At 27.3% G+C, this 26,445-nt stretch overlaps 1 long non-coding RNA gene across 1 annotated transcript in view; it reads left to right on the plus strand.

Moving 5' to 3' along the window:
* The first annotated feature begins 490 nt into the window (after nt 1–490).
* Nucleotides 491–26,445, plus strand: part of LOC122269820 (uncharacterized) — a 72,674-nt gene continuing 46,719 nt past the window's right edge. Inside the window, exons 1-2 of the long non-coding RNA XR_011636483.2 lie at nt 491–2,282; nt 8,645–8,698. This is a non-coding gene — a long non-coding RNA (uncharacterized LOC122269820). The remainder of the gene's footprint in view (nt 2,283–8,644; nt 8,699–26,445) is intronic.

The following is a 26,445-nucleotide window of genomic DNA, read 5'->3' on the forward strand; positions in this document are numbered from 1 at the left end:
GGCCGTAGTTTGCCCATCCCTGCCTTAGAGCATGGCATAAAAACCATTTAATAGTTTAAATTTACTTTTCAGTTTTGTACTTGTTACTAAATATATGGTAATAGGAACTAAAACTATAAAATCTAGAATTTCCGGTGAATCATTACCATAAGAATAGAAAAATGACCATATGACAGGTTTAAATACTTTAGTTTTATTAACCAGAATTATGTTGTTGCTTTGTTGCCAGAAATGTTACTGCCATATTGTACGGCAGAGTTTCCCAAACTTATGACTTTTGTGTACCCTTTCTAAATTTTTCGTAACGCTTTGTACCACTAATAAAAAAATGAATGTATTTTTCACTATAAAACAATTGCACAAAAGTTAAAAAGCACAACTGGCTGTTGACACCACTAATTATTAACTGTTGACTCTGAGAAAAATAGCCAATAGAAAAATACGTAATCGTAAAGTTTCATGGCTAGCTTTGTTTTTAAATAAATTTTTTTGAGATTTTCTTTTGTTGCAAGATATTTCGCATAAGAACGCGTACCTTCTTTAAATTGTTCCCGTACCCCTGGGGGGTACGCGTACCACACTTTGGGAAACACTGTTGTACGGAAATTTTACCGGAATTTCTTCTCCGGTTAGAAATTTAATACTATTTGTTGTTACTTAATTTTTCATGCCGACCTCCTTTCGTATTATACACCTCATTATTCATTTCTTTTTTCAAATCTCTTACACTTGAAGAATTTCGTGCTGTTCGAAATTGCTTAAATTTACCACATGCGTTAATTCATACAAATTATTATAATTTTAGAACATTGTCGTTAGTTAAAAATAAGTTAGTTAAAAATAATGTATATGAGATATGATTTGTAAAAAATGTATCTGACGTTCCTAAAACTTCGTCGTTTGATGACGAATAACATAGATTATAGAAATGCAACATGTTAGACAGTATATTGTAACGAATTAATGTTACTGGATATAAGTATAACACACTGAGCTCTAATGAGCCATTATGCTAACATTAACTATACTAGATTAGAGAGTCATAACACAAAACATTCATATCACAATTCAAAAAATGAATGCATATTTCAATATTCAAATTTCATACTAGTAGCATATAAACTTCATTAAAGCAGAGCACAATGTTTAAAAACGCAAACATTGCAGTTAATAAAGACAGACGATCAATATTATAAGAAGCATCATCATCACTCATCACTATGTTTCGCTTGCAATATAAAGAGCTTATCTAAACAGATATTTGCTATATTGGATAGCTTTCGTGCAAAAAAATAAATAAAATGAAAAATAAATTATTGTTTGCTTCATTGCATTAGGAAGACCTTTTAAAATAAAAAAATAATTGTCTATGTTCAGCGGTAAACGCAAAAGTCGAGGTCTTTGGAGAGAGAACAAATTTAGAGGATTTCAAATATTGTCTGACTTATAAATCCTTTTCAGCAGAAAAAAGTGCATATGAAGAAAAGAATGTATAAATAATTATAGTAAAAGTCGTAAACTATTTATTTATTGCAGGAAAGTTCAATAAATGATGAAAAATTAATAACAATTCAATTAGTAAAATTGGTATTGTTTTTATTTTGCCTAAGTAAATCTTAAATATGACTCTTGTATAGAATATTGAGTTACCTAAGTAAATCTAGAATAAGCTTCTCTTGTTATTCATTATAATAAAAAAGCAAAATTTAAATAATTATTTTAAAGGAAAAGCATTTCTTGCGATTTAATTTCAATGAACCAGTATTGTACAAATTTCTATAAAGAAATTGTTAAAATACTGATAATATATATCTTTATATAATATAAGATTTGTAGTTGTTTAGTAGTTCATTTACGTCGCATTAGAGCTGCACAATGGGCTATTGGCGACGGTCTGGGAAACATCTCTGAGGATGATATAATAAGATATGATATATGATATGATATAAGAAGAGAGTGAAATGATAACACATGGCCAATCACAGAACACTTGAGGTTAGTAACGCACAAAACAGCCAATTAAAATTGAGAACGCATGTGTGTAAAAAGGTAATAATTTTTAATAATACTGCTTGCTAAAATGTTACAACTAAACTTACCATCTAAAGCTGAGTAGCGATTTTTATTTTATTTTGAGTTTGTCTAATACTGATGTCAGAGTTTTCCATTGTTGCCCGTGCATTTCTATTGGCCTGAAAATCACGAGGTAGGATCCAGTTTTTCCTCATTCATTTCTAATTGTTTTGGTTGTCATCGCCATAAAATTAACAAAAGTCGTAAAGGTATTGTTCTCCTTTAAATATTTTTATATCCTTAATTCAAAGTTATTTTCCAGTGCTGTTATTATTAGAGAAAATTTTAAATTATGGTTGTGAACTCATCAAATTTGTTTGAACAATATAATGTTATAAGAATATAAATGTTATTTTAAAAAATGATAACTTCGAAAAATCCCTTCTGTTCACCAAGAGATCTAAATGTTTATAATACTAATAGATAGTAATATTTGGAGGTGAGAAGTAGAGGCGCAAGAGTAAGCAAACAGAATTCCTTTTAGTATATATAGCTATGTTAAGTGAATAATTTTAACTTAAGTAGAAAAACTGCTTTCTGCCAAGAAAAAACAATTATTGCGAAGCAATCATCGGGGTTGGTAAGCGGTAGCGAACAGGGGGCCTAGCCCCCTAGTATATATATATATATATATATATATATATATATATATATATATATATATATATATATATATATATATATATATATATATATATATATATATATATATATATATATATATATATATGGAGAGAGAGAATATATTTGTATAGATGTAATGCATGTATAAAAAAAGTGTAATAATATGACTTAAAATTGTTACTTTTATGGTACGACACTTGAAGGATTTTAAAATACGGCATTCGAGGCAAGTGTCCCCATTCGCGCATGCTACAATCAAACCCTATCAATGCTTGTGCCTGAATTATCTTTAAATGAAATGTGAATCGATAAAAAAAAAGTTTTATTCATATTTATGAAAAGTCTAAAGCTGTATAACAAATTATGATTTATGATTGACCTGCACGTGACATGGCATTTATTTGGTTCTCTCTTATGATTAAGCTCTTTAAAAAGTTGTTAATTTAGGAAATTTTAAACGTTGTTTAGTTATTAAAATTAATGTGCATGTTTTCCATATTACTTGGTACTCTATATGTTAAGAAACTTTAAACGTTGTTAAGATATTAACATTAATGTGTAAGTATCCTACACTATTTGGTATTCTCTTATGATTAATTAAATTAGGAATTTAAAATGTTGCTAAATTATATTAACATTAATGTGTAAGTGCCCAATGCTACTTTATGGTTAGAAAAATAAAAAAAGTTGTTAATTGAAAAAAATTTAAACTTTGTTTACTTAATACATTTAAAAGCATTAAGTTAAAAGATTTAAAACTGTATTTAAATGAAATCTTTAAAAATATTGTGCTCAGAAATTTTAAATGTTCTTAAACTCTTAACTTTAATGTGCAAGTACTACTTGGAACTCTCTTATAAATTTGAAATCTAAAAAGTTGTTAATTTAAAAAATTTTAAACTTTAAGTAATTTAAAATGTTAATTGATAAATATTGTTTCATTTTTGAAATTAACGTGGAAAGTCAAAACAAAAATTAATGAAGTCATTCATTTAGTTACACATCCATTACGTCACAATGTATTCTTACATATTATTTTTTCAAAGTAAAACATTATTCTATAATTTGATGTTCGTTTCAATTCTTTTTAATGGATTACAAAAATGGATTTTTTATTTTTATTTTCTAACAATTAACTCATTTTAATTGTTAGAATGAAATAATTTACATAATGAGAAAGAACGCTGCATATCAATATCTATAAATCACTTAAATATTTTATGCATTGTATTTTTGAGCCAAAGGGGAGAAACTAGTATATTCTTTAAAAAAAACTTAACAAAAATAATCTTCAAGATGGTAGTTTATTACATTTTGCCGTCGGATCATCTTTTGTGCATATTTTTACAAAGCATTTATTCTCGGCTCTAAGAAAGATTAGGTGCTTTTATTTTCGTACAAAGAAAAAAAAATTCTGGTAAAACTACCGTATATGGTAATGACATTTCTGGTAAAAATCCAGTTAACATAATCCAGTAAACAAATCCAAAATATAGGGTATTCAAATCATTCATTTGGTTATTTTCCCAATATTATTTTAACGGTTTACCGTAAATTATGATTTTCTAAATTACAGTTCATATTTCTTATTTAGTAAAAAATACGAAATTTAAAAGTAAATTTAACCAAATAAATGGCTTCGATGCCATGTTCTAAGGCATCGTTAGAAAATGATCAAGTTTTATAACATTTACCCATTTTTATCATATAATATAAAACTGTATTTTATTGCTAATTTTACCAAAATCATTACCAAAACACTTCGATAAAAATTACCGAGTTTTAACGTGTTCCCATAGAGACAAAAACACGGTAAATTTTACCACATTAATACTAGTTTTGACCATACTTTTTTTAGCAGTGTAAAAGTATAAACAATTCGTAAAGTCGTTCATAAATTGAACTGTACAACATGACACAAATGATAAAATTAAAAATGAAGCACAAAACTCATAGAAATGCATAGTAATTAAAAAAAATGTTCATTAAGGTGCTTAACGTGACTCACATGATAAAAATTAAGAACTGTGAGTTGTGCGATGCTCCTAAAAGTGTAAAAGATTTGAAATAATGATTTAAGTTGTATCAACATGAGTCGTATGGTAAGATTAAATTGCTATGTATAGCACTGAACTCCAAGAAGAGTAAAAGATTTAAAAAATGCTTTTGAGATATTGATTTTGAATTTATGGTCAATCAAAATTCGTATCAAAATTCGGTTACATTCTTTAACAGGAATCGTAAAAAGCAAATTCCGTTTGAGGTATCAGGAACTTTTGCCCTGAAAAAGATATATCTAAGTTTGTATTTATGAAATTTCTGTATAAAAATGAGAAGTTTAAATGAAACATATTAAATCCAATACTCATAAAAGAGCAAAAAGAAAGAAGAAAAAGATCTTTAGAAAGTAAAACCGAGTAATCAGTTCCAATTGTAGACAAATGAAAAAATATTGTTATCGATATTTAGCAACTGTTGATACCAAAAAGTACTATTTGTACATTAATTTTAAGTAAAAGAGTTCCAAAAGCAGTCTGTACCAACTAAATGTATGAAAAAGTACTAATCGTAGTCAGGGGCTTCTAGAAATTTCCCTGAGAAATCCCAAAAGTTACATAAAAGTTGCCAGCAATGCTGTATTCAACTTTAATAATCAAATATGGTTTCTTAAGAAAAAGAAATCGAAAGCAATAGAAATCGTAAGCAAATAAAACTAATTCCTCAACTAGCATTAGCAGTACCAACAATCGATATATGAAAAGGTACTGCTGCTAATAATTCACAATTATTGGTACAAAAAAAGCCGTTTTTGTAATCAATACCAAGAGAAAGAGTTCTATTAGTAGTCCGTACCAACTATTATGAAAATGTACTATTTGATAGTTAGTTTTTTACAAATTATCATGGGAAATCCCAAAAGTTATATAACAACGCTATATTCAAGTTAAATTTGATTATCAAACATGGGTTTTTAAGAAAAAGAAATTGTAAGCAAATAAAATTGATTCCCATCTACCATGATATATGAAAAAGTACTGCTCACTATTACTGGTACAAAAAAGCAATTTTTGTAATCAATACCAAAAGAAAGAGTTCCATTAGTAGTTTGTACCAACTATATTATGAAAAGGTAATATTTGGTAGTCAGTGCTTCAAAAATTATCCTGAGAAATCCTAAAAGTTATATAACAAAGCAATATTCAATTTAAATTTGACAATCAAATATGGTTTTTTAAGAAAAAGATATCGAAAGCTAATAAAAACTATCAGAAGTCAGTACCAACTATCGATGTATGAAGAAGCTACTAATAATAACTGCTAATAATAGTTCCAGACGTAGTCTGTGCCAACTATTGTGAAAAGGCACTATTAGGTAGTCAGTAGTTTCAAGAAATTTCTCAGGGAAATCCCGGAAGTTACACAAAAGTTGTTAAAAATACTGCACTCAACTTGGTTTTGATAAAAAGAATATACGTATTTTTAATTACCTTATTAATTTTCTAACAGCGAAAAGATTTTATTATAAAGCCATTATCAATTAATTTCCATAGGAATAGTTCTAGATAGTGCATGAATACTGAAAAATACAAATTACAAATGCTTCTTTTCTCGTCGTTATTAGGAATTGAAAATTTTTAATTATTTTTTAAAAGAAAAAAAAACTTAAAGTCGCTATATTTTCATAGTAATATTAATAAGAAACATTTTTTTTTTAAAGATTTAAGGAAGATTAGCGACCTACTCTTAATTAAAAACGAGAAAAAGAAAAGTGAAAAAATAGCAACAAAGACACATTTTTTCTTTCTTTCTTCTAACTTGAAGACATACACAGAAGTGGAATTATATCATGTGGGAAATAATGCGAAGAAAGAGCATTTGGCTCAATCCCGATCGAATTGAAAAAGAGAAAGAAAAAAAAATGTTTAAAAATACGAAAGATGAAAATTTTATATTTTCATTCAGGTGTTGGCGTTCCACATCCAAGTTCCACAAAGAATAATAATGGTTAATAATTCGAAAAATACAAGCGCAGAATAATAATGAGCTTAGCAATTGTATTTCTGATGATAGGAAAAATAGAATAAATGTTATTAATATGTTATTAGGAGTAAGGAAACGTATTAAATTAATTTCTTATTACTATGTAATTAATACTACTGTCTTACACAATGCCAAAGGCTGGGGAGTTTGTATTTTTGAAGCTTTAATTAATACTGTAAAAAATATTAGGTTCATGAAATTTTTTTATTCGAATACTCAAGAACAGTACATAAATAACGTTGAATTAAAAACCTAATTTTTACCTAAAATTGATTAGGGAAAACCTCACTATATGAAAAACATGATTTAATTTTGATGATGAAATGTTTTATTGGGAAAAGAACTGAAAAAAAAATTTTTTTTTTATAGTTGTTGTATTTATTGCACTAATTTCTATTCTAAATAAACAAAATTATGAAATAAATTTTAAAAAATAATAATTGTAAAATTTAATTTTTATTATTGACTACTTTTTAATTCTTTTTATTGATTTCTGCAAAAAATTTTACATGCTTTAGGTTTATTTAAAATCTAAATTAGAGTCTGTATTGTGTAGAAAATTCTTCTCCCTGCAGTATACAGATCTAATTCAGAACTTAAGTAACTTCTACAATATTAGATTCTTAAAAAAAGAGAGAGAGAAAGTGAGAATGAAACTAGAATCAATGACAGAACTTTCGTGCAAAAGTTTATTTAATTATTATTAATTAGTTAATAATATACGCATTTATTTTAACCAATGATATTACAAGATCATATGAAATCTCAAATCAACTCATATTTTGAGTGGTGAACAATTTATTAATTTTTTTTAAATCGTTTAACTTGAACTATTAAAAATACCCAACTAATAGTTTCAATAATATTACATTTCAAATTTATATTTTCAAAAGTTTGCTCAATTTTAGGTAATGCAAACAAAGTAACTGTTGAATGTAAGAAAAATTCTCAATTAATAGTTCATATGTAAAACTGAATTAAAATAAAATCTATATTTAAAATATATATTTATTTAAATATTTATATATAAAAATTTTTTAATTATTTAAATATTTACATATATTTAAAATATATATTTATAAAATATTTATTTATTTATTATATGTATATTTAAAATATAATTTTTCTCACACTACATTTAATTTCACAAAATATGAATGTCTTTCTGCGTCATATTTGATTAAAATAAAATGCTTAACAGTTTAAAAAGAGGCACGGTTTTTTTTTTTTTATTTTATTTATTTATTTAATTTTTTTTATATGAATATCGTGTTTTTAAATTTTTATTTGGATTAAGGTTTGACATAGTAAGCATCTAAAACTAGGTAAAACTTTCAGATGTAAAGGTATACTTAAACCTATGTCGATGCATATTTAACACATCAAATTCAATAAATTAAATGAATGAATATCTGCCATTAAATTAAAAATAAAATTGAAGAAAAGAAAACAAAAATTATATTCATATTATTTTATTTCATTTGAGAGCTCAATAGGAATTTTTAAGAAGATTCAATAAAATCAAAAATTTAATGCAAAATTGTAGTATTACTTTGCCTAAATATTTAAAAAAAATTAAAAAAAAAAAACATTAAATCTTTAGTTTCGTTGTTATAATTGTATTTATTTATTTGTAAATTGAAAGTCTTACAACTGAATAAAATCCAGATTATAATATTGGATTAATGTATAAGCAGTATTGTCCATAGACTTAATTTTTTTCTTAAAAAAAAAAATAAATAAAAGAAAGAACATAAATTTTGAATAATTATTAGAATATTTAAAAATTCCTGTTTTTTTTTTCTTAAAAAAAATAAATATAAAAAAAGAACATAAATTTTGAATAATTAATAAAATATTTAAAAATTCCTGTTTTTTTTTTTTTTTTTTTTTTTTTTTTTTTAAGGAAATTATAAACTTTAGAGCTTCAAGCAGATCTTGTTGTTCTTCGTATTTTATAGTAAGTATACTTCATAATTTTTTTAATTTTATAAATAAACTAATTTTATTAGTATATTCATGTACTGAAAGTTTTTGATCCTAAGATATTTTCTTTCTAAAATAAAAATCATAAAAAAGTAGTATTTAAATGACAAATACGTTGTAGTAATTGCACGTAGTATATATTAGTAGCATAATATTAGTATTATATTAGTAGCATATTACACTACGTGCAATATGCTATTAAAAATGAGAATAATATGTACACCAATACATAAATACGGTTCTAAGTTTTTGACATGACTGGCAAGGTTAAAAACAAAAAAAATTGACATGAGTCAAACTGGTATTTTTAACCAAATTAAGATAGGTTATAAGATCTCAGAAATAAAACTCTCATTTTTGACGATTCAGCAATCCGTGAGCAATATTTCGTTAATTTTGAAAATCATTCCGTTACGAAATCACGGGAGTGACGAAACGTGAACTCTCAAATGTATGAAGAAAATATTTCTTCGACACGAAACGTCATTGTATCAGATTGTTAATTAGAATGACTAAACTGAAATAAATACTAGACTTTCGAAAAAAAACTGGCTGCTTGCTTGGTGGTCAAAGAGTTGGCCTTGTACCAGAAAGATCCGGGGTTCGAATCCCACATGGTGCAATTTATGTATCTGTCGTTGTGTCGTACCGACCATATGGTGCCCTCGTTAAAGGATTATTGAAAAAGTAAAATACATTAAGCACTGCAAGCTTATTTATTTTGGAAAAAAATAGAATGATGAAATATTTTTTCGTTAATTGTGTCGAAATTCGTTTTCTCGAAGAAGTAAAGATTGTTATTTCGTCAATTTGATAAAATAACCATCGTTGCTCGGAGCATATACCAGAAAATGGTTTCGTTAAAAACGAAGAAAAAATCGTGATAATTAAGTATTTATTTTTTACAGTATATCAAGATATTTTTCAGATAATTAACTATTTTACAACAATAGTTTATAAAATTTGACTTCAAATTAAATGCAGCCTTAAAATTAATTAATAGTCTCAAAATTAAGTCAATGCAAACATATTTCTAATGATTCTTTTAAATGTAGACCTTTTTAAGGTATAGCATAACACTACGGAGTTTACTTTATACTTTAACAAAACCTTCACTTTAACACATGAGGCAATTTGGAATAACGTACTAGAAAAGTAAACTTTGACCTATGCGTCTTTCAGATGCACACTCGGATTTCTCCAAAAAGTTGGGAAATGAATTTGAGTTCTAAACAAATTTTTTAAAGCGTTTGAATAAAAGAAACCATGGCAAATTCGATCAATTTTAAGCGTTCACTTTATGCTGCGAAACCGGCCAAATCAAGGTGAGATGCAAAACCAGCCATCTCTCCTTTATTCACCAAATGCCGCTTTTGATCAAGATTTCGAAAAAATGCTCGTTGTTAAGCGTTAGTGTGTCTTCGCCTGTGACCATACACTAAAAAGCTTCTAATTGATTTTCATGATTATTTTTTTTCTCTTTCGACTATGAAAAAGTTTTTGCAGGCTGTGTTTTCTACTAAATCAAGAAAGAAGGAAAGTAATCCTCCGGTACTGAAAAAAAAAAGGCCTCAGTCTTCACTATGTAGTTAGTTTGCATTGATTACTTTTAGTCTCGGGTTTCGGTTTTTTAATCAAAATTTAAAGCAGTCAGACATTGTTTGAATATTTCATAATGATATATTTTAACCATCAGCAATTGATATTTCAGTAACATACTATCATGTTATGCAAGTAGCATATATTATCATATCATTTCGTTATTTATTTTAAAATTACAAAAATTCCATAACTTTTGAGCCACAACATTCAATATAATGAATTTTGAGATTTTCAAGTCAGTCTTAAAGTGATTTCCAAAATAATCTTTCGGTAAGTCAATTATCTGAAGACCAACTCTTTTAACATGAAAGTAATTTCCAATTAGAGAATTTCAGTTAAATTATTATTTTAATTTCTGTTCAATACAATTTAGTCGAACCAAATATGTTTGTCTCCTTCCAAGCTCAAAATTCCAAAATTTACGTTGAATTTAACGAAATTCAAGTTATGGCTTGTAGAGAAACCAGCCAATTTCAAAACAAATAATTGAATAGGCCCCTCCTTCACGTGCCTCCTTGCATTCTTAATATAGTGCTTTGAAATCAAATCCATATGAACCAATTTCAACACATTTTTTATAGTATATGTGCAAGATACATATTCAGTATATGTTTCGCAGAGAAAAAAAATTCTAGTAAAATTACCGTACAGCATAGTAATGACATTTCTACTAAAATAAAATAAAAAAATTTATAATCCTGATATTATAAACTAAGATATACGGTATTTAAAATAATCAATTGTCAATTTTTCCGTTCATATAGTAACAGTTTTTACCGGAAATTCTGGTTTTCAAAATTATAGTGCTTAGTTTTATAAAAGATACAAAACTGAAAAATAAATTTAACAGTATAAATGGCTTTTACGCCATACTCCTAAGGGATTATTGTAAAATTACTAAATTTCACCACATTTACCAAATTTTATCCCACATTTTAAAACCAGATTTTATCTTTTATTTTACCAAAAATATTACCAAAGCGGTTCAGTAAATATTACCGAGATTTTTTTGTCTTCCCATAAGGCCAGAAACACGGTAAACTTTATTTTATTATTACGGTAAACTTTATTACAGTAGAATATTCCGACAGTTTTGAGCATACTTTTCTTTCTCAGTGTTCAACATTATGGAGCAACTTCCAGAAAAGCGACTTCCATATTTTAACTAGTGACACAACTAGTAAAGTCCGTCTTGACAAATTTTGTGTTTTGTAAAAAATTTGCCAACAAAAACTTCAACATTGAAGAGCAACCAGCGAAGAAACGTTTACCATAATTGTTATACTAAATATAAATTTAGAGTTTGCAAGAATATACATAATACATGAACAGTTAAGAATAAGAACTACAAAAGCCAATTTTAACCCTTTGCTTAGGGTATACTATGTTGTACTATCACATGTGGTCCACATGTTGTACAAGCCGTAAGCGAAAGCTTAATATATTTTTTTAATCGTGTATGTGAAAATTTAGACAATTAATGAGTGTACATGTATCATTGTGTAAAAACACCTACGGAAGAATGTTTAAAAATCAAACCATTATTTTTTGCTGCTCCTAAGCACAAATAAAATAATAATTTGAAAAAATAAAAATGCTTAAAATTAATTGAAAGGTTTAATTGATTTGAACGATTTCGTCCAGGGCACTGAAAAAAAGGGATAAAAAAACCCGGAAGAAACTAGAAGAAATAGAAAAACTAGACACAATGAAAGAAACTAAATAAAACCGATACATGCTTAGTGATCATTATTAAAATAATAGTTCAAATTAAAAACAAATACAATTTTATATGGTGCAAAAAAGGTTAAATGTTTTTAACATTAATTTTTTTCAAAGTATTTTTATATTTCTTATAAATTACTTAAATAAATTAATATAAATTTATTACTTTGTACTTATGAAATAGTGCCGTTTTATCAACGATTTTGTTGGGAAACAAGATAATTTATGTGTTTTATAAATCTTAAATGCATATAATCTAAATAATACTTAGTATAATTTGCTCTATATTAATATAGTTATTTTACCAAAATCTCATTTAATCAGAAAAGAAGTACATAAGAATTTTAAAATATAAGTTTTTCATAATCTGATGCTTGTAAGTTAACGAAACAAAGCTATACAAGTAAAATCCAACAAGCCATTGCAAGGAGAGAAAAAATTCTGGAAAAATTACTGTACTTTATATAGTAATAACACTTCTATTGAAAAATAAATAAAAACTCTTGTTAATGAAATGAAAATATAAAGTATTTCAACCTTTCATTTAGTAATTATTCTGTTCGTATGGTTACAGTTCACCGAATATTCCGGTTTTCAAAATTATAATTCTTATTATCACACATTTAGTAAAAAATACAAAACTGAAAAAAAAATTGACTGAATAGATGTCTTTTATATAGGTATCATGATAAAATTACCAAATTTAATCACATATCATAAAACCATATTTTACTGATGATTTTATCAAAATCATCACTAAAGCGCTTTGGTTTATATTACCAAGCTTTTAAGTGTTCCCAAAGAACCAGAAAAACGGTAAATTTTACCATGTTCTGGTAGTCTCGATCCCATTTTTTTTCTCAGCGTGTAATGAAACTTTATGACAATAATAAAATTTGAAAGGAATTTATAATATAAGCTGATTTACTTAAAATGGTACTCTTTTAACAACAAGTTTCATCCGTCAGTGGTAAAAAGCTGAATTATTAATTATGAAAAAAAAATTTTAGATTCCTATGAAAAAAAATTTTGGTAAATTTCATGTACTAATTTCAAATTTTAACTTAATTAAGAAAATTGAAAAATATCTTGCTTGTTCGTTTTAAAGATTTTTTTTTAAGGAAACTTTTAAGAATAGAATAATATATATATATATATTAAAAGAAAAAAAAGATGTTTTTAGCTCTTTTACATCTAACGGCGTATTTTACATTCGCGTGTTTAATTGGTGCTTTTTACTTTAACGATAGGCCATAGTTTCTTTCCCTTAAATAGAATTTAATGTTAATTAGCTTTCTTAATTAATGTTATAGCTTTTTTAATGCAAGATTTTGAATTTTTTCATTGAATTTAATGTATTTTATGCTTCAAGACCAATTTTTTAGTTCACGCTAAGTTTTAATTTGTTATAATTTTTATTTAAACCTTGTATTCTTTTTCTCGGAAGAATTGATGTTCTTCAATGACGTTTTCAACGTTGTTTTTTTTATGTTATAATTTTATTACATTAAATATTCGATGTTTTTTTTAAGACTTTTGAATATTGTTTCATTGCAGATAAAACCCAAAAGATTCATGTGTGCAGACAAAGTTACGTATACAAAGTGATCACAAGTTTTTTTTAATTTTTTTTTTTAATTTTTTTTTTTTTTAAAAACTTAGATCTCAAATAACGTTCTTTTAAAACACTTTATAACCTTACTGTTTTTGATGACAAAAGATTTTAAAGAAGTGTGTTTATATCGGGAAAATAGCTGAATCACCTAACACCAAATGTTATGTGTTTAAAAATTAAAATAAAAGTATTATTCCATTTCTCTAGGTGAAAATATTATTCACGTTAGTCATGGTTAAATTACTGTCGTAATAAGTACAGCTCATATTATGATATTAGATACTTAATAATGGAATAACTTCATTAGCTTCCAACTGTTTTCAGGAGAAAAGGTAAGACATGATTCGAGCTTTCAAAACAAAGATGTCTTCCTTCGAGACTCAACAAACGAACACAATGTATTGATTAACTAATAATGTTTAAAAACAAAAATAAAATTTTTTTTAAGAAAAGCTATCCACAAAATTTTAAATTAATTCACCAAAATAAAAAAAAACTGATAATTAAACAATTTTAATGTGATTTTGATTTAAACGCTTTGACGTCCTAAATCAAATTTTGAACTATCTTCATCATGATTTGGCATATTTAGCTATCATATTTCCCAATGCTTTATGACTCATTTTCAATGTACGCTATCATGCATAGAAGAAATACATTATCTATGATATACTATATCCAAGGAATACTATATCTAATGTATACTATATACGTTATCATACATAAAAGAAAAGAGAAATTTTTACAAATATAAATCACTATTTAAAGTGAAGCATCTAAGTATCATAATTCATAGTAAAAACTATGCTATTTGGCACTTTAAATTAAAAATGTGAGAATTTAATTACAATCAAAATGAAATTTTTAGATACGCATGTTGGGAAAAACAGCACTTCATGAGGGGAATATACTGAAGCCTTTCTGCTGTCGGTGGTAAAACCAAAAACCGACAGTGCCTCGAGGCTAATAAAATAAGACAATAATGCAATACCTCAAAAATTCAAAGACTGAAATAAAAATTAATATAATGAAATAAAAAGACTAACCATTACGGCAACAGGACCAGAAACTTCTTAAAAATGTCAATAAATTCCAGATAATGAAAAATAACAAAATATTAATTTCCAAACAAGATTGTGCATTGCAGATAATCAAGATAAGAAAATATGAAATCCAATCAAAGTATTAAAATAGAATTAAACAAACATTAAGAACAAAATTTAATTTAAAAACAATAAGTCAAAAAGCATCATTGTTTTATTTTATTTTTCATTATGGGGCCTCGGGGAACAGTCGGGTTTTTGGTTTTAACACCATTTGGTTTTTGAAGCTAACGCCTCATTTAGAGCATTAATCTAAACTTTTATATCGATTGTCATTAAAAAAAAAGAAGAAAAAAAAAACAGATACTTCTAAAGGCCTATCTCAGGAAATTAATATATGAAAACAAAATTTTCTTGAGAGTTGAGGAGTTTTGCCATTCACTTAGCATAGATGAACACCTGAAAGATATTTTGTTTTGATCTCTGAAGAATATTTTGTTTGGTGTGACAAATTTTATAAATGTCAAGCACAAATATTAGAATCCTTTTTAGTTTCCTTTAGAAAAATATATTTCAGGTTTTGCAATCGCCTCTAGATATAATTGCATAGCAAGATCTTCGATGCCATTATTTTTCCATTTGACCAACTTAACATATCAGTTTTTTTTTTTTTTTTTACTGATTTCTGTTGACTTTACGTGGCGTTACCTTAAATCTCAGAAAATTTCAAGTTAAAGTCTTATACTTGATACTATTTTTAAATCAAAAATTGATATCAAAATTAAAATTTGTTGAGAACACGAAAAGTATAAAAATTGCTCGAACAAAACGCAAGCACTTCACCAACTGTCAGCACTAGTTCAAGTAGTATTTACATTGCTTCGATTTTGTCTCCTGTACGCAATTGCGTATTTCAGAAATGTCAGATTTGTACTACCTCAAGCAAACATTAAAGCTTAACAGAAAATCTCTTAGTGACTCCTCAATCTTCGATAGGATTTGGAATAATTATGCTTTGGACGTTCCTCCACTAGTAAAGACTTAAAAGATCGATGCTATTTTTCATTTGGGGCAGTGGTCAGAAGTAATATACTACAAGTAGTTAAATTACTGTAGTCGCTACTTTTTTTCATAGTTTGTAGTGTAGTGTGCTACTTTTTTTAAAAAGAAGTAGTGTAGTGCGTAGTGCGATACAAAAAAAAAAACAAAAAAAAACAGTAGTTCATAGCTATTCCTGTCCCCTACTTTCAGCATTAGTTTAGTAAAGAAACACGACTCTAACGTAACTAATTTTTCGTATTTGATGGGTACAAATCTCAGTGAATCCGTCAATGGATGAAATGAAAATGACCCTTTGGCTGCAGCTGACCGTTAACAGGCATTACGTATAACTAATATTTAAACTAGCCAATACAAAAAATAGATAATGAATCATTTTGGTCACGCTTTCACATGAGAATGTACACCTGTGAAACATTGATGTTATTTCAAAGGAAGAGAACGTATTTTCGACGCACTTTATTTCTTAGAGGAAATAAAAGAGCATTAAACAATTAAAAAATTTCTAGTATTTGATAATTTCGCATTTCTTAAATTAAATATTCGCTGTCGAAAAAGGCATAAAAAGTTGAAGTTGAGATGAATAAATACAAAAAAAAAATAATGTTTTGGAATAACAAACTGGCTCATGTAAGCATGAATAAATATTTTTTTTTTAAATTATTCTCTTACATTTAATGTAAGTTCGTCTCCTTAGAGTAGTGTGAAGTAGTTACTAAATTCTAAAGTAGTTTGTAGTCACTGCATTTTAAAAAATAGTAGTTTGTAGTCAACAACATTTGTAACAAAGTAGTTGTAGTTTTAGTAAACTTCAAAAATAATGCAGCTTTTCCGACCACTGCTTTGGAGATATGTTTGTTTCCTCCAATAAAAAAGGATGAAAAAGAAAAGATAGTGAGCTTTTTTTGCTATTCTTATGTTCCCAATTTTACTTAGCGTTTGATGTAGAATTAAATGTGAAAAACTTGTCTCTTTAGATGTTAAATTGTTTACAATAATTTGATGAGTCGCATACATAATAAGACAAATATTATCTTTCTCTTTTAAAATCACACTTGAAGCTGAAGCAATTTTAACTTTTGTTAGAAAACGCATTTTTCAAAAATATCTTTAAGAGAAAATAGAGCTTTATTTTAAATTTAAGTTAAAAAGAGATATTTTTTGTATAAAGTAAAAGACTGATCAACCATGAAAAAAATATAAAAATTTTTTGTATAAATACTGGATCGTATGAGCGTTGTTGTTATTGTGTTTGATATAGTAGAATAAAATTATAAAGTAACAGAATATACAGTTTTTATAGCAATGTACTATTTGAGTTTATTCTACGATATTTGCCCTCAGTTTTTTTCTCAACTTTTTTCAATCGTTGAAACAGATGCATGGAATAAGAAATGATGACTAAAAGAGATATTGTATCATTTTATTCTTTTCTATTTTTGATTTTTTAAAAATTTATATTTCGAAACAAATAAGCGTTTAAACAATAAATATTTAAACAATCACGATAAAGCTTTTAAATTCCATTTTTACGCTTATGGCTGATCATTTCATGAAAAATTCCAAACTTCACCTTTTTTTTAAACATTATTTATCAAAATATTACACAGAGAGAAGATATTCGCCAATTAGACAAGACAGAACCGTGATGGCTTAGTAGATAAGAACGTTCGCCTTCCAATGAGGTGAACTGGGTTCAAATCCCAGCGATGGCTGATAGACACGAACTTCGCACTCGACTCGCACCGACCACAGTAATGACGTAAAAAATCCTCAGTGGTAGACGGATCATGGGTTAGAGTCCCCTTACGTCAGGCTAACCGAGGGAAGTTTTCATGGTTTTTCTCTCCATTTAACGCAAATGTGGGTTAGTTCCATCAAAAAGTCCACAAAGGTAAATTTCTCCCAATACTTAATAAAGGAATTCGCTTGTCTTCTGGATTGAGTTCGAAATTACAAGGATACAGAGTTGAAAATTAACATGATACATAACAAACCCAAAATTGTGTCCGCTGCTCAACGACGGTTAAAAGAAAAAAAATTAAGATAAGACAAGAAGACACTAACATAACAGTAACCCTTTCTCCAAAGTTACATCGACAGAAATTATTACTACTGCCTTTTGTCTTCATATGAGACAAACGAATAAGATTATATTTTTCAAATACAAAAGGAATAATTAATAAATCAAAATAATTCATTTCATTTTTATCAACCACATTAGATTTTCTTAATCAAACTAAATCCATGTGCTAGAGTTTCTAATAGATCCATTTACGAAAGAGGTAATACATGGAAAATTCAATTTAATCTGACTTTATTCACTTCTTTTTGTCTACCTCCAATATTTTTTACCGATAAGGCAAAAAAAATCTTAACTATCTATTTAAATTGATCCATTTTCGGTAGTTAATCGAATGCCTAAATTTTTTCAACATACTTTAAAAAGTTTATTTCACTGGGACTATTATCAAAAAACACTTATATTATTCGTTTCACACATATTCGTACTAAACTATTCGTTTTACAAACAAGTTTCATTTGCAAAAGATAAAGTTAAGAGCTTTACCTATAAAATAACTTTAGATTTGGGTTTCTGATTGCAAAAAATGTGCAATTCTTAGAGAAAAATCATGTTTTTTTTTTTTTTTTTTTTTTTTTAAACTTTGTCAATCGCCGGCGGTTTTCTTTTATCGAGATGAAACTTTACAAAAAATATTAGTTTTATTCTGAATGGCACCTTTTTATCGTGAAAGATTCGAAGAAAATTTTTTTCACCCATTTGGGTCAACCGTCCTTTTATTTGGGCAGTTCCTTTTTTTTTTAATAAAGGGTACCATGCTATTAATATTTATTTTGCAAAAATAAGCTGATTCTATCGACCGCAATGTATGGAAAATATAAATATTTATATTTAGATTGAAAAGCATAGTGTTTTTTTTTTAAAAGCTAAAGTGGTAAGTAACAGAACAAACATCCACTTGATGTAAAAAAATTATGAGCAACCACTTTTTTCGCACTAGTGCTTTTCATAAATAAACCTTATTTTGAGGTCAGGAATTAATGAGTTAATAAAAAACATCACATTATTACACATAAACATTTCATAATGATTTCTTAGAACTACTAATAAATAATAGCAAAAAATAATATTACAATTATTTAGTTCTACTAAAACAACAATGTAAAATGATTAATGTAAATAATCATATTACAACTGTTTACTAATGCAACTAATAAACTATCAAGGGAGTACTTAGAAACCATTGTAATATGATTAATATCGTTGGTACAGTGGTTTATTAGCACTACTTTAAACTACCTGATTTCCTTGTGATAATACTAATAATTCTAGCTTGCTTTATATTTTCATGTTACTCATTGAAACCAAATATTTAAATTGAAATGTAAAAAGATTATCATTACAGTGTGTTTACAATCAGTTTCTTATGTGCAATCGATATACATTTGTTTTTCTTTTCATTTCTTTCTCATAGTCATAAAAAAAATCTTTTCCTAAATACCTAGCTTGTACACTGAAAAAAATTGTTGTCAAAACTAATAAAATGAGATAAAATTTACAGTGTTTCTGGCTCTAGGGGAGCATCAAGAAGCTAGGCAATTTTTATCGGATTTTCAATTTTATTACTCTTGGGTAATAATTTTGGTAAAATTAACAATAGAATATAGTTTTAATATAAAATTTGGTAATTTTATCATGATACCTTAGAGCTTGGCATAAAAACCATTAATTCGGTTAAATTTACTTTTCAGTTTCGTATGTTCTACTAAATGTGTGATAATAAGAACGATAGTTTAGGAAAACAGAATTTCCGGTAAATCGTTAGCCTATGGACGGAAAAATTAACCAATGAATTGTGTAAATACCAAATAATTTGGTTTTTAATTACCGGAATATTGACGTTCAAAGAATCTTTAAAATTTCCTATTCTAATTTTCTGTCTTTTTTATACAATGCTGTTTGTTCGCTGGATAGTTTAAGTAGTGTTGAATACTTAGTTAAACGTGAAGGAATTTTTTAGAATAATTTTGTATTTTTAAAGAAATAAAAACTTCGAAACGAAGTAATTATTTAAATTTATTTTTTATCCTTTCTAAAATAGCTGTAGAAATGTAAGTATATAGTGATCATACTGCTATACCGATTATTGGTGGCGGAGTAAGCTTCTTTCGAGCGATAGCATAAATGTTTTACCATTAATGTGATTCGAGAGGTGCGTGAGGAAGTAGTACAGCACCTACTGTAGCATTGGGATGAGTTTTCTGCCTAATCTCACGACAGGGGTGAAAATAATTTTAATATTTCTGCTGCCTGCTTACGCTGAAATGTCCCGAACTCATACTTTTGGTGATTTAATGGCTGCCGGACAGATTTTGAATTATGACTAAACTTCAACTCATAGAGAACTTAGACAATATCGCGGATCTTGAAGAAAAAAAAGTTCAAATTGAAATCAAAGTACTTCCGCGCGGTCAAACCCGTTATCATTAGTTAGTTACAATTGTTTTTCGAGTTATGACATTCGAATTTCACACCCTTTGAATTACTAGTCGAGACATTTAAATTTGATGATTACCATGATACAGAAATTATTTTTTCGAAAACTTTACTAACAAAAACATAAGTTTAAAAGAGAACAGAAAATTAGAAAATTAAATTTTAAAAATTCTTTGACCGTCAAGAGTGTAAAAGTTGTTGGATAATAATCAAATCCAGGAAGTTAAAGCCAGTATGATAAATCATTCAGTTACAAGAGTCAGAGATAAAAAATTTCATTTCTTGTAAACAACTCATGAATGGTAAACAATTCTAGCTGGATTTTATCTTTCCTTTTCTTATTTCATGACAGACACATTAACAGATAAGATAACACTAAGATCCACACATATATGTTGATAATTTAGATCAAATAATGAGTTATCGTAACTGTAAGCATTGTACATATGGGCGTTTCCAAAAACAGTGTCATTTTTATGTCATCGAATATTTTGGGTATTAATGCATTCATAACGCATTCGTATAATTAAACATCCCTCCGAAGAAGAAAAGATAGTTATTCGAAACAAATTTATTGTTCACGTGGTAAATTTAAAACACATATATTAATTTTTGAATAATTCTACAGATTTCGAACAAGAGGGGACAAGTTTCTTTCACAGAGGAAAAAAAACTAAAAGCCTTAAAACCTAAACCGTAAGTAATAGTACTAATTTCAAGGTTATTCAACAATTTTTTCAAAAAGAAAAATAAATTTCGTTAGAAGTTAAAATAACTGAAGTTCAATAGTTTACGTAAATATGCATACTACAACGAACTATTATAACTACTTAAGGACTTTTAAAAAAATCATAATCAAATTGTATTAATTAATACCACTAAATTAGCAATTAACATACTAAACATCTACAATACTACAAAGCACTTACCAAACTCACAACTACAAATACCATACTAATTATTGTAATCAAATGCTGTCAAATATGAAAGCTAGAACCATTCCTATGTAATAATAATTTTAACATTTCATATAAAACTAAAATAAGAAAGTAAATAAGTTTTCGCGTCTGATTTCTAAGCTTAAAATATCATCTGTACTAATCAATTAGCCTATTTGAGGTCCCCCCCCCCCTTCGACTCTTCAAGATTGAGTCCTAAAACGTGAAGATCCGATCATTATATGAAAAGTCATTCAGTGTGGTTCGTTTTTAAAAATATTTTCTTTAATGTGTTTGATTAAAGATTAGTGTAAAATTATATTCCAAATAAAACTTAATATTTTATCATCATCTGCATAAATAAGCCTAATTCAACGAGATTTGTAAATAACAAATAAATATGCTAAATAATTCCTTATTCATTGACACAAACAACTTTAAACCCTGCTACACTGTATTTAAAACTATAACGGATCTTGCTTTTATGCTAAATCTCCGAAGAATGTTTTATTAAAAAACATATTTTTAAAGAAAATTTCTTACATAATCAATTATTTTATTAATATATTTAATTCTGCAACAAAACATAAATTTATACGTTAAAAAGAATATTGAGTTCTTTTTTAATCGGAAAGTTTTGAGTATTGAAATTTTTTTTAAAAAATTTTAATTGCTTTAAATTTTAATGCTTTCAAATTCCCTCATATTACATGTAAGTAAACCCAATAGATATTACAATTTATAAGCCCCTCTTCCCATTTTTTCCCTCTATTAAACACATGCTAGGCCTAAATCACGCTTTGTTTAAATTTCATTTATTACCATTACTCATTCATTTATTATTAGTACTACATTGAATAACTAAACGAAAACTACGACTACCATAATTCATAAAACCAATAAATTACAAAAGAAATATTGACACAACAAAAGAAACCTTATACAAAATTAGTTTAGTTTAATAGAAAGAATCACATCATTCGTTGTCATCTAATAGTATAACTTATTATTAATACGTGATATTTACAACACATTTTCCCCCGAAACTTACAACATTTCTATAAATAGTTGATTTCGTAAAACGACGTTTAAAAAATAAATAAATAAATAAAAATAAAACATCGGTGAAAGTCAAATAGTAGGTTAGAGCTGCGGTTCCCAATTTTTTTCGGCAACGGAACCCTAGATGATCTAACTTCTTTCGGTGGAATTCCGACTCTATAAATGACGTTTGTTAAGGTAATTCTAAACGCATTAACCTATAAAAGACTATTTTTTAAATATTTAATTCGAGGAATAAAAGATTTTTTTTTATCGTTACATCATTCATAATCTCAAATTATGTTTTATGTCCGACTGTTGAATTTGCAGTCCCTCTGCTGTATCTTCTCTAGTTATGAATTTGCTTTTGCTGTAAATACATAAGTTGTAAATAAATAAAATAAGCCGAATTATGGTTTACTTCGGAATGAAAACTAAACAAGAACTGTTGTATACGTTGAAAATGGTTATTAAGAAAACATATTTCTTCAGGAACGAATTTAGTTATTTTATTTTGATTTGATAGGAGATACTAAATGCTTGTTCTTATCAAAATTTGTTCAATATATTATTGTTAAAAATATTATATTTTCTTTTTTAAAAAAAATGTCATTTCTATGTTATTCGCATTTTTCTTGAATTAATTTCGTAAAGGCAACCGAAAGATTATATAAATTACGAATTATAGGTTGAATCTAAACATAATCAGAGGTTTCAAAATTCATCACTGGTTATAGAAAGTACTAACTCGCGGAACCCCTTTCACTCTTCCACGGAACCCTAGGGTTCCGCTTAAAACCGTTTGGAAGCCGCTGGGTTTGAGTACTGTATGCTGATATAGTAAAGAAAACGTGTTAGACGTGAATAGAAGAATTGCAAAAGAATATTAACTTAATAAAATATAATCTTATACAACATTAACTTACTTTGATAGGTAGAATAAGACATCTCAATATGTGACCATTTTAATTAAAGGCTAGTTATCCAAATAGGTATGTAATAAATAAGTGATATTTACATCACATTTTTTTCGAAACATACAATATTTCTATAAACAGTTGATTCCTTAAAACAACGTGAAAAATAATACAAAGAAACCATCAGTAGAGACCAGATAGTAAGTTAGAATACTAAATGTTGAAATTGTAAAGAAAAGGTGTTAACCTGAAAAGGATTGCTAAATATTAACTTAATGTAATAAAATGAATCATAAACATTAACTTACTTTAATAAAGAGAATAAGACATATCAGTATATGATCACTTCATACAATTACTCGTAATCCAAATTGTTATATAATAAACACATGACATTTACATCAAGTATTCTCAAAGCTCGCAAGAGTTCTGTAAACGATTTATTTTTTAGCCAAACAGAAATAATACAAAATAAATTATTGGTGAAAGTCTCATAAATATAGTAAGTTAGCGTATAAAAATATTGAGATTGCAAAAGAAAACGTGATAAAATTGAAAACGCAATATTAAATGCATATCTTAGAACAAGAACCTTTTTCATGAACAAAATGGAACAAATCATAAAAAGCAAACAAAGACATAAGCCTGCACGCTGTTATGGAGTTCAAAAAAGCAAACGATCTCGCTTCTAATACGCAAGCAACATGAAATATATAAACAGAAACTACAACTTTTAGTTTCTTAAAACTAAGGGAAAAAGAATATTAGCATAAAACAAAAAAGAAATCTTATGCAAAATTAACTTACTTTATAGCAAGACTATGACATCACAATAGACGTAATCCAAATAGGTATATAATTAACACGTGACATTTACACCACACTCATTACAGTTTACAAACAGTAAATTTCTTAGACAGACGTAATAAATAACACACCAAAAAACTATCGGGAAAAGAAGGATAGTAGGCTAGAACACTAAATTTTGATATTTTAAAGAAAGCATGTTAATTGAAATAATGTTGAGCTATATTAACACAACTATAAAATCGTAGAACTATAATAATTTCAATAAATAAAATGAAACACTTCAGACGAAAGCAAACGATAACGTAAACCCGCACACGACTGCCGTGTTCAGAAAAGCAGACGATCACGCTGTCAGCACGCGAACGGAAACCGCTTTAACTAACAAACTTCCAACACCTGATATTTTGAACATAAGAGGGAACGTCAATTGAACCTGTGCAAAAAAAGGGGGATTGAATTGCTCATCTCTTTAACAAGCAAATTCAGTCTATTAGAAAAAAAAATTGCTTTGGACAACCCAGCCGACTTAATGAAATAGAAGTACGAAGGGATTAAACCGGAAGATATGGAAGGAATATAAGAACGGAGGGGAATAACTTCAAAAAATAAAGGTAAGGAAATTGAAGGGGTTTGAGAAGGGGTATATACTCAAGGACATTCAAAGGAGAAAGTGTTCCAAGCGAAAGAAAAAGAATGAAAAAAGGGAAAGTGGACCCCAGTTTCCGCCGCGCAGAAAGGATTTAATGCTAGAAAAGATTATGAAAAAAGACAGCTGATATATTTTCTGGTTTCCGTCTAAAAGAAGGTAGGTGACATTGGCCGTCAAAAAGGAAGGTCAAAAGTTTCGAGAATTTTTTTTTTCCTACGCGAAAATGCAAGATATTAGCAGTGCGGATATCCGGCTGAAAGTTTTCAATTTTTCAGAAATTTCAACTGGTTTTTATAAAGGTGAAAAGGGTCAAATTTCGATTCAGAAATCGAAAGTTTTTAACAATCATTAAAATCAAAACGCAATCTTCACAACAATTTTTAAACTAATATTAAATATGCGATTCACCAGGGTTATGTGAAGATTTTATGAATTTCGTTTAACACAGTTAATTCCCAGGTTGTAATTTTCATTCTCTAACAGTAACAAACATGTCCGAAATAACCAATAACAGCATCTAAAATGTCAATTTTGGATATAACCAGGGTAACGCGAAAATGTTTTCTGAAAGTATTTTGTACATTAATTTCAAATGTCGTGAAATAAATTGAAATATTTATTTAAAAAAATTCCAGTCGAAAAAGAAAAATTCCTATAGTTTACGAACATAAAATGCAGAGTATGAAAGAGAAAAAAAACTACAGTGATCTAAGATTATGTGAGGTTTCAAAAAAAAAAAAAAAAAAATTCGTTGAATGCAAATAAATCGACTAATAAATAATTAAATAAATTCAACACTTTTTCTTTCTGTCTATTTTAAAACCTGCTTCCGAGATGGACTTGAAAACAACAGCAACTAACCATTAGATACTTGTTGTCTGTCATTCATACAATTTAGAAGTGCAAAATATTTACTTAAAAACAATATCTGTAAGATTATACTGCAATTTCAAAATTGTTCCACAAAAGGAACTAATGTGTTAGTAATGATTTACTGACGCATATGTTTACTATAATAAACGAATGATGCACACAACGAAAAAAAAATATAATAAAACACAAATAGATTAAATAATTTATAAATATAAGGTCTTCAGAACAATAGTGCATATTTTGTATTCAACTGAGATTTTGTTAATGATATTTTCTCTACGAGACAATTCAGATAAATAATGAAAAGAAAGCAAAAAATATCTGGTTGATATGTAATAAAACCAAATGTAATAAAACCAAAAAATATGTGATTTATATGAGATTCTAGAGACATGTACGTGTTTCGTTTGGAAACCAAAAGATATGTGATTGTACAGATACATATGTGTTTCATAAGAAAACTAAATGATTGTACGTATGTGATTGTAAAAGATAGTATGTGTTTCGTAAGAGAACCAAAAAATATGTGATTTATATGTGATTGTGGGGATATATATGTGTTTCGTGAGAAAACAATTAGATATGCGATTTGTACGTTATTGTGGAGATACGTGTATCATAATAGAACCAAAAGATATGTGATTGTAGAGATGTGTATGTGTTTCGTAAGAAAACCAAAAGATATTTGGTTTCTATGTGATTGTAGAGACATGTATGTGTTTCTTGAGAAAACCAAAAGATATGTGATGAGTTTCATAAGAAAACTAAAAGATATGTGATTGTAAAAGATAGTATGTGTTTCGTACTTGGCCAAGGTTTCGTAAGAGAACCAAAAGATATGTGGTTTATATCAGATTGTATACGTGTTTCGTAAGAAAATCAAAAGATATGTGATAGTAGAGGCATGTGTGTGTTTCGTAAGAAAACTAA

This window comes from Parasteatoda tepidariorum, chromosome 6 (assembly GCF_982258835.1).
Source record: "Parasteatoda tepidariorum strain Cologne lab strain chromosome 6, Ptep-v5.0, whole genome shotgun sequence".
Classification (NCBI taxonomy): Eukaryota; Metazoa; Arthropoda; class Arachnida; order Araneae; family Theridiidae; genus Parasteatoda; species Parasteatoda tepidariorum.